Here is a 10284-nt window from a genome sequence, read left to right as displayed (position 1 = left end):
ATAAATTAATTTCTTTCAAATGAAAGAAATTTTATTTTAATTTATAATTTTCATTTTTTTCTTCAAAAAGCCTTGGGGTACCTCTTTTTAAAAAAAACAACTAAGAGTTGACAACTTTATTTCCATGTTTCACAATACAAATAAAAATTGCTGGGTTTTGTTCCATTTACTATAAACCCCCCTCCAAAACTATACTCTCTCTGATGGGAAGAGGGGGCAGGTCTCCCTCTAACACCACTGGAGAATACCTAGCGTCACAGCACCATGATCTCCTGGTGAAGAACAAGTGACAGGAGGAAGTGGAGAGAGAGACAGAGAGAGACAGCAAGAGACAGAGAGAGAGATAGAGAGAAAAAGAGAGATCGACTCCCACTCTCCTTATCTGTCTGGTTGAGTCATTCCAGGCTGAGTGGGCACCATTATGGGATGGGCAGGGGGTCTCATCATTGGAGACCCAGGCATCATGGCCATAGGGCCTCCCTCCTATTGGCAGCCTCATTCCAGGAGCAGGTCCCACTGGCATCATCCCAGGAGGAGGGGAGCCCATCATGGGAGGACCCCCCCATATGGGGTGCTGGCATCATCCCAGGGCGAGTAGGACCTGGGAGACTGGGTGGAGATGGGTTCATCACCCCTGCAGGAGGAGCAGAGAACGGAGTCGGAAGAATCGTGCCTTGTTGAAATGCAGCAGCTGTCTTGCCAATCAGGCCCTGGGCCTGCTCTTCCACCCATTTCTGGTAGTAGTCTTTCACATTCTCTTTGTGTTTCCTGCTGCTGCACTGAGTCTTTCTCACAGATGGAGCGTCATGGATGAGGTACGTGTCACAGTAGTCACAGTAAAACTTAGGCTGACGCTCTGCAGGCTGTTGAGCTCTTCTGCCCCGCTCACCGGAAGTCGGTGTGCCTCTTTAAAGCAATTTTCCACCTGTCTCAGACCACTTGACTTGGCCTCCATTGCCAACCATATAACAAGAACATTTCTGCAGGCCTGGATGGATAGCTCCGGGGCCTTGGATCAAGCCTGCACATTCAAGATTCAAGTTTAACCCCTGGAATCAATCATCTGGTCCCAATGATGCTGGGGTAACCCTACTGTCCCCCAGCACCACGAGGCCTGAGCATCACTGCACTGTTGGCCTGATGGATCCTCTGGATCCACTGGTCATCACTGGATACCCTCGCCTGGTTGGCCAAGAACTGCAGAGGTTGACTCCCACGCCACCCAGCACTACTTGAAAGTCCCCTCCAGAAGCTGGAGCGATAGCACAGTGGGTAGGGCATTTGCCTTGCACGTGGCCGACCCGGGTTCGATTCCCAGCATCTCATATGGTCCCCCGAGAACCACCAGGAGTAATTTCTGAATGCATGAGCCAGGAGTAACCCCTGTGAATAGCCGGGTGTGACCCAAAAAGCAAAAAAGTAAAAAAATTAAAAAAAAATAAAGTCCTTTCCAAAAATCATCATTATCATCATCATCATCATTATCATCTGTAGTATTTGATGGTCTTTTCTTTTTCTCTTGCTCTCTTTTGTTTTGGACCATATTAGGTGGTACTCCTGGTTCTGTACTCACAGGATCCTATGTGGTGCCCAGATCAGCTGTGTGAAGGAGAGCACCTTAAGCCCTGTACCATTTCTCCTGGCCTACTTTGTATTTTTTTCAACTTGCAATGGTGAATTTCATGATTCAAAAAGGTAAGTCAAGGGGGTATGGTGCCGCCAGCAGGTCAATCTGTACCTGTGAGGCGAGTGCGTCAGCAGCCTGATGTCGCCTTCAGACTTCCAGATACTCCAAAATGGCTGCTGTGCCTTTGGCAAGACCCCAAAAACTTCGGACAAAGTTTACCAAGAAAGTAAACGGCCAAAAGTTAGGTATGTGGGAGACACACCCACAAACCACCTCTGGCTCAGCTATATAATTGGAGACATGACTTCTCTGTCTCCTGATCAAGCCATTTATTTATTTATTTATTGTTGTTGTTTGTCTAAAATTTATTATTAAATTTTATTTTATTTTTTAAAAAAATTTTATTAGTGAAATGCCATGAGGTACAGTTGTAGACTTATAAATTTTTGTGCTTGGGTTTCAGTTATACAATGATCGAATACCCATCCCTCCACCAGTGCCCATTCTCCACCATCACTGATCCCAGTATGGCCATGATACCAGAGACTCAGAAACAAATTGTGGAACCTAGTGGCTTTTGGCAGAAATGCGTCCAGTCCCTGCAGTAGGTTACAGGCGCTGGGCCACCCCAGGTGGGAATAGATTTCGTGCCTTGGCCTGTTCTCCCTGGCGGCCCAGTGGCTGCCAACCTCCAGAGGCCACTGGACAGTCAGATTTGGGCCTGCAGTGACGAGACACGTGGGGTCTCATAGGATGGGGGTGGAGCCGGCCCTTTCCTCCCCGTCCCAACAAGACCCCGAGTCACCACCCATGAATGGCCTCTTTGGCTCCTGATCAAGCTGCTCAACAGCCATGATCCCAGAGACTCAGAAACAAATCTTGAAACCCAGCGGCTTTTGGCAGAAATGCCTCCGGACCACTCAGTAAGTTACTGTCACCAGGCCACCCCAGGGGGGAAAGGGTGCTGTCCCTCTGCCTGCTCCCCTTGGCGGCTCGGTGGACGCCATCCACCAGAAATTGGACAGTCAGGTTTGGGCCTGCAGTGACAAGACACGTGGGGTCTCATAGGATAGGTGTGGAGCCGGCCCTTTCCCTCCCATCCCAACAAGACCCTGAGTCACCACCAATGAACGGCCTCTCTGGCTCCTGATCAAGTCGTTTAATGGCCATGATCCCAGAGACTTAAAAACAAATCGCGGAACCCAGTGGCTTTTGGCAGAAATGTGTACAGTCCCTGCAGTAGGTTACAGGCACTTGGCCACCCAGGTGAGAACAGGTTTCATGCCTTGGCCTGTTCCCCCTGGCAGCTCAGTGGCCACCATCCTCCAGAGGCCACTGGGCAGTCAGGTTTGGGCCCTCAGTGATGAGACACGCAGGGCCTCACGGGATGGGGGTGGTGCTGGCCCTTTCCTCCCCATCCCGAGACCCCAAGTCACGGCCCACGAATGGCCTTTCTGGCTCCTGATCAAGCTGCTTAACGGCTATGATCCAAGAGACTTAGGAACAAATCTCGGAACCCAGCAAGTTTTGGCAGAAATCCCTCCAGATTTCATTGTTAAAATTTCAGAATTTCAAAATTGCATGGCCACTACTGCAGCCACGAGACATCATATGTTATTCATAACCAGAACAAATTGTCTACTGTTGCCTTTTCAGCAGATCTGAGTGTTGGGGTAAAATCCCAAATAATTATGGTGGGTCTGGTGTGAAAATATTGAATGTAATCTAAGTAGAGAGAGAGTAATGTGGAAATCATCTGCCCCTTAGGTAGGGGGAGTGTGTGGGATGGGGATATATTGGGGGTTTTGGTGGTGGAGAATGGGCACTGGTGAAGGTACAGGTGTTTCATTGTATGACTGGGACTTAAACCTGAAAGCTTTGTAACTGCTCTCACAGTGATTCAATAAATAAAATTATAAAAAAAAAAAAAAAAAAAGTAAGGTGGAGTTCATGCCCAATTCAATCAGCTAATAAGTGCCTGAATAAATAGCAGTACTCCTACACTAAAAAAAAAAGTCAAATGGATGTTTATCTGGAATCAAAGATAGGACCTTAAAGACCATAGTCTTTTTTTGTTTGTTTTTGCTTTGGGGCAAATCCTGCGATGCTCAGGGGTTACTCCTGGCTCTGTGCTGAGCTCAGAGGACCATATGGAACACTAGGAATCAAACCTGGATTGGCCATGCATGCAAGGCAAGCATCCTGCCCCCTGAATTATTTCTCCAGCTCAAAGACCATACTCTTTTAAATATAAAACTAGCTCACAAGACTGCAAGTTTCAAGCACCACACACTCTCCTGGGTGTGTGGGGGAAACACTTTTTTGGCACAAGCAATCCACACAGCTCTCACCGGCATCACTTTTTCAAGACTTCATCTCCATATGCTTGGCATAGTCTGGTAATGTTGACAGGTTAACAGCAACGTGGTGTTGTCTGCATAGTAATTACCCGCAATTAACCTTCATTTAAAGGCTGAGAGTGGGCTGATCAGCTACCTCGTCGCATCATTTCTAAATTTATTAGATAAATATCTCCAGAAAGGTTCAGGCTCAAAAGCAATCAAAACAAAGCCTGCAACCCTTCTTTTTCCCTGACTCGAGGAGGGACTTTAAGGAGGGTAGATGCCAAATAAGACCATGTTGGTTGGTTGGTTTGGGGGCCACACCATTGTGCTTAAGGTTTAGTCCTGGTCCTGTGCTCAGTAATCACTTCTTCCTATGTTTAATGTTAGTAAATCAGAATAAATCACACTCATCGTGCAGTGTGAGGCAGGGAGACTTCCTGAGCAGTGCCGAAAGGGTCTCAGGTGCTCTTCCTGGCTATTGGGTCAACTGGGCCTTGACTGTTCAGTAGTTAGCCTAGCAACATCAATGCTGCTCAGGCCTTGTGCTGGGGACTCCAGGGCCACCCTGCATTGCTAGGGGAACTCCGGGGCCACACCCTGCATGACCAGCGATCAAAACACCTGCTTTCAAGGCATGTGCCCCGACTTCCTGGCCTATTTCCCCAACTCCTGTTCACGCTTCTTGACAGCATGCAATGCCACAGTGTTCAATGAATATCAACATGAGGCTGACAGATTTTACCGTGGTTAGTTTTTTTAAAAAACTTCCGGGTCTGGAGCAATAGCACAGCGGATAGGGAGTTTGCCTTGCACGTGACCAACCCGGGTTCGATTCCCAGCATCCCATATAGTCCCCTGAGCTCCGTCAGGAGTAATTCCTGAGTGCATGAGCCAGGAGTAATCTCTGCATTGTCAGGTGTGACCCAAAAAAGTAAAGTAAAAAGTAAAGGCCCTCCCGTTGATCATCGATTTGCTCGAGCGGGCCCAGTAACGTCTCCATTGGAGACTTTGTTGTTACTGTGTTTGGCATATCGAATACGTCACGGGGAGCTTGCCAGGCTCTGCCGTGCAGGCGAGATACTCTCGGTAGCTTGCCGGGCTCTCTGAGAGGGGCGGAGGAATCGAACTCGGGTCGGCCATGTTGGCTGTGTGCAAGGAAAACGCCCTACTGCTGTACTACGGCATTCAGGAGCTGGAGCAATAGCACAGCAGTAGGGCGTTTGCCTTGCACGTGGCCAGCCTGGCTGATCTGGGTTCGATTCCTCCGCCCCTCAGAGAGCCCAGCAAGCTACCGAGAGTATCTGGCCCGCACGGCAAAGCCTGGCAAGCTACCCGTGATGTGACCCAAAAAGGAAAAAAAAAATTCCAATTGTCACATTAAAACTGACATTTATCACTCTCTTTTGGGGTGTGGGGAAGGGTTGCACTTAGTGTGTTCAGGACTTACTTCTGGCTTGTACTCAGGGAGCACACTTTGCAGGGCTTAGGGGAGAGGGCACATACAGGGTACTGGGGATTGAACCTGGGTTGGCCATGTGCAAGGCAAGCGCCTTATTGGTTGTATTATCTCTCTGCCCCTGACACGTATCACTCTTATTGGATCCAAGCCTCGTCGGGGTAAACACTGGGGTTGATGTTTGTATGGATGGGGAGGAAGCAATCTCTGATCACGTCCAGCTGTGCAAGTCTAGCTGAGGTCAGGTAGCTGGAGATGTGTTGCTGGTGGCATTGCCAGAGGTTACCTGTTTTCCTTGAGCATCTGACTCTCCTTGTGTCCCCATGACAAACATGCCTTATTGGCAAGCGTCTATTTCACTGTCACTGTTAAGAGTAAAGTAGAAGAACCTAAGAAAAGACTGTTTTCCTCTTCCCCCTGTCTCGGCCTGATTTCTCACACCAGCCTGGCTTGAAGTGGACGGTACATCTGAAAGGAGAGGCATACTGAACACAGGCTAGCAGGGGTTTGCGCCCCACAATTCACCACTGGCTGGAGCACGGGAGAACACAGTGGGGCCTCAGACAAGCCCAAAATTGCCACCTGTCTTTATTACTTGCTAAATGACTGGGCAGTTAGGATTCCATCTCCCCATCACTCGAGAATCAGCCACAAGGTGACAATTTGAGACACACAAAAGCTGTCACCATTTTGTAAAAAATTGAAAATAAAAATTATTGTCAATGTAAAGAATATAAAACCATATGGGTAATAGGTCACTTTTTCTGTGAGGAAAGAATGTTCATACAGGCATGGTAAAACAAGCACATAAAAATACTCATGCTGTGATTGTGGGGTTGTGGAGTGAGCTTCTCTTTGCAATTTTTGATGTTTTCTCATATTTTCTGCATTCCACTTGTGTTAATTTTGTAATTTAAAAAAAGCACAAACAGATGCTAGTTTAACCGAGAGAAAGGGAAGGTTCCAGATCTTAGGGTACGGCTACACTTTTTCTTCAAGTGAATGTAATAATTTTTTGTTTTATTTACTTCGCTTTTTTACACACATATTTTTTTAAAAAATTGAGGTAACATGGTTTACAAGAGTGTTAATTTTTTTCAAGTGGTAAAATGTTAAACAATACCAGGTGGGTCAGCAAAGCCACAGTATCTATCTTTCCCCCGAGGTCCATAGACCCTGCATGGGCTGACTCCGGGCCCTAACCCCCTGGAAACCTCAGTTTCTAGTCAGAGTCTAAGGCTTTGTTTTCATTGGACACTGTTCATTGCTTTCTTTCATTATACACCACACGGGAGTGAGATCATCTAGTATGTCTTTCTTTCTGATTTATTTTGCTTAGCCTGACCCCCTCCAGCTCAATCCAGGTTGCAGCAAAGACAGGTTCTGTCTTAGAGCTAAGTACAGGAATAGCTACATTTAAGGTCTTTTGAATCAGGAAGAATAACTAACATCTTGGACTTGAACTTTTTTTGGTGGGGAAGAGTGGGGGGCGGGGGGAGCGCACACCTGGCTATGCTCAGTATTTACTCCTGGCTTTGCACTCAGGAATTACTCCTGGCAGTGCTCGAGGACCTTATGGGATGCTGGGGATCAAACCGGGGTTGGCCACGTGCATGGCAAATGCCCTACCTGCTCTATACTCCTGCTCCAGGTCCAGGACTTGCACTTTTTAAGAACTAATATTGCAGGCTGGAGGAGTGCAGGGGTTAAAGGGATACCCCATACCCCACTGACCCCAGTTCCATACCTAATACTGTACATGCGCCAGGAGTGCCATCAGAGGTCATCACGCCTGAGCACAGGGCCAGATGCAGCTCAATGGGCACTGCCCGCCCCCACCCACAGAACTAATTTTCTTTCTGCTAGTTTCTTGCTATTAGATTTTTTTTATCTTGCTATTAGATTTTAATCTAGAGATTTATCAGTAACCAGTATCCATTAATACTTAACACCTTTAAGCATACAGAAATTAAATATACAGATTTTTTTTATTTTTGTAAAACAAAACACACCCCCAAACTAATACCTTTTTTAGGTCCTATCAGTCCCTAAAACAACAAATGAATGCTATTTCTTAGGTCCTAATAGTCTCTAAAACAAATGTGGGCACAGGCTTTTTAAAAAGGTTTCTTGGTTTAACATAGTGTGGCTTAGAAATCTCTCCGGTAGAGGTAACTGTAGAAATACATCTATCCTTTTGAGTTACAGGAGCAACATTTGATCATGTTTCTCTAGAAATACAGTTTCTCTGGTGCTGAAATAACACGTCTAATGTACCCAACAGGGTTTTGGAGTAGCCACATATGACTGAGTTCATATATGGCTCAGTTCATATATCTCACAATTTGGACCACTGTTCTAAAAAAAAAGGAATATCATAGGAACCATCTCCTACAGAGGCCAGAGCTTGTATTTCCTGTGAACATCCACTACCAAAAATAACCACAATAATGTATTGAACATAAAAAGAGAAAAGTTGTATTCACATGCATGAAATGCATTCACATAAAAAAGATAATAAAATACAGAAAAAAACATTCGTTAAAGAATCACATACATCAGGGAACAAGGCAAAATGGGGCAAGATTAAAAAAAAAAACAACAACAACAAAAACAAAAAGCTGTTCCTGTCATGTACATTTAGGAACTGGGAGTGAAAATGAAGTCGGAAGGTGTCAGAGTACCCTTCTGGAGGAGCCTTGTCCTGAGATGAGATTTTGTCAAGAATCCTTTGCAAGTGGAACTTCCTGAAAAGAACACTTTTGAGAAGCACCAGCCTGGAGAGCAGATTTCCTTCCTGAGAACATCCATTAACTGGAGCAAACTATGCAGGAATCAAGATGAAGGTTTCCGGGCTGCACTGCAGATACTACGTCATCACACCCATGGGGTTGTGGAAACCCAAAGACGTTCAAACCCCGGGCCCAAGTGCTGCTCAAAGCTGTGGGCAGCAGGAAGCCAGCGTCGACCAGCGAGGGAGCTGAGGTCACATAGGTCAACATGAAAGAGAGGAGCCCAGGATGACACAAGCCCCTTCGGGGTCAGGGTGTTTGCACTTGTGGTGAAGTGTTTGCTTGCTGCACCCCAAGTGGTCTCTGGAACACGGAGCAGCATGTTCACTGGAGACATTCCAGCTGCAGAGAAGTCAGACATGTGTGTCCCAGTATGTCCCAAACATGCTCAGGACATACGAGGGGGGTGAACTGTCCTATACTGCCTGTTCTCCAGTGACATAACTGATGAGGATTTCAGCTCTCTGACTCCTGAGGTGCCCAGAACCCAGTGCGTGGAAGCTGGCCTGCCGGTGCCTAGAGAGATGGCGAGTGTGATGGGGACAGAGTGGTTCCTGCCCTGCTGTCTTCAGGCGCTCTGAATTCCGGCAGAGGGACCCTGCTTAGACATGGGCGCTTCATCCCTGCGCCCGTTGCAGGCATCTGCCCGGCGCTACTGACAGATGGCAGCCATTAATCACAGGCTGCTGCTCCCACCTTGTCCATTCAGCCTCCGAAGTAACTGCACGGAGCGAGATGAGTCAGCACTGGACTTCCCAAGAGCCAGTGCCGCCCTCCCCGGCAGAAAGGAAGGACTTCACACTTCAGAGGCCTGGACCACGGCCAGAAGCATCCACGGTGCCTCAAGACTTGAGACTCCCCGATGATCTTTAGCTCCCTGGATACCGAGTCAAAGACAGATCTGAAAGCTGGGGAGAAACAGGTGGGGCTTGAGCCACAGGCCCACAGGCCCCCAGCAATATAAATGGTATTTGTTCACACCAGGGATTAACTGCTTTGAGAGATCAAAAAGCAGAAGACGGCTATTGTCAACATTTTAGAAATTTTCCTTAATAATAAAAGCATTAAAAAAGGGGAATAAGTCACACTTTTATTATTCAGAAGCCAAAATGACAAGTGGCTACCTGCCTTTGGAAAAGACATTAAAGAATACCAAGGTAATAACTCTCCGTCTCATAGAGACAGCAGCTGAAGACAGACTCTATTGTCATGGAGCGCTACCCCCAAAGTCCTGTTAAATAAATCTTCGAATAGTATGATTTTAAGTAATCGTGGAATCTGTGAAGGGGTAGACGACGAAGGACGAAAAGGAAAACCTGGAACTCCACACAGACTGAGAATCTGGATGCAAATCAAGGCGGCCCAAATCCTAAGGCAGAAAACAGAAACATGTTAGAATAAAGTCTTTCCAACTGTCAAAGACGCTGTTAGAGACACATGTTTGGGGAGGTGGGAGGTGGAGGACTGTTCCAAGTGTTCCTCAGGATGACCCCAGACCACTCCTATGGATTTGTGCCCACCAGAAAGGTGGGTTCAGGGGCTGGAGCGATAGCACAGCGGGTAGGGAGTTTGCCTTGCATGCGGCCAACCTAGGTTCAATTTCCACATCCCATATGGTCACCCGAGCACCACCAGTGATAATTCCTGAGTGCAGAGCAGGAGTAACCCCTGTGCATCGCTGGGTATGACCCAAAAAGAAAAAAAAAAAAAGGTGGTTCAATGCAAGGGCCCAAGACCATGGTGCTTCTTGGTCCCTGTGGTGCTGTGGATCACTGGGCAACCCCAGCAGTCCTTAGGGACCTCCAGAGCTACATCCCCAGCAATGTTTGGGAGACGAAGTGGTGATGGGGAGAGAATCAGGACAGTCACAAGCCAGGATTGTGCCGTCAGCTCCAATCTGATGTCTCATTTTAACTCTTCCTTTCCTCTTGGACCCTTTCTATAGCTCTTTAGAGCACATAAATGACAATGCAGGGAGCTGCCTTTTCAACAGCCCTTCAAGTTTCACACTCTGAATTTCAGTCTGAAATTACAATGAAATGTTGGCCTGAAAAGCTACAGAGA

The 10284-nt window shown here is 47.1% G+C and overlaps 1 protein-coding gene and 1 pseudogene across 1 annotated transcript in view; both read right to left on the bottom strand.

The window, feature by feature from the left end:
• Positions 1 to 378: 378 nt before the first annotated feature.
• LOC130030990 (U1 small nuclear ribonucleoprotein C-like) lies at positions 379 to 9431 on the bottom strand (annotated as a pseudogene).
• A 45-nt stretch (positions 9432 to 9476) lies between these two features.
• Positions 9477 to 10284, bottom strand: part of TM2D1 (TM2 domain containing 1) — a 45794-nt gene continuing 44986 nt past the window's right edge. The window contains exon 7 of the mRNA XM_056122289.1: positions 9477 to 9589. The gene's annotated coding sequence lies outside the window, so the exon portion shown is untranslated. The remainder of the gene's footprint in view (positions 9590 to 10284) is intronic.

Source organism: Sorex fumeus, unplaced genomic scaffold (genome assembly GCF_029834395.1).
Source record: "Sorex fumeus unplaced genomic scaffold, SorFum_2.1 ptg000045l, whole genome shotgun sequence".
In the NCBI taxonomy this organism is placed as follows: domain Eukaryota; kingdom Metazoa; phylum Chordata; class Mammalia; order Eulipotyphla; family Soricidae; genus Sorex; species Sorex fumeus.
The sequence above is the reverse complement of the archived record's forward strand: the minus strand, read 5'-3'. Positions and strand labels throughout refer to the sequence as shown.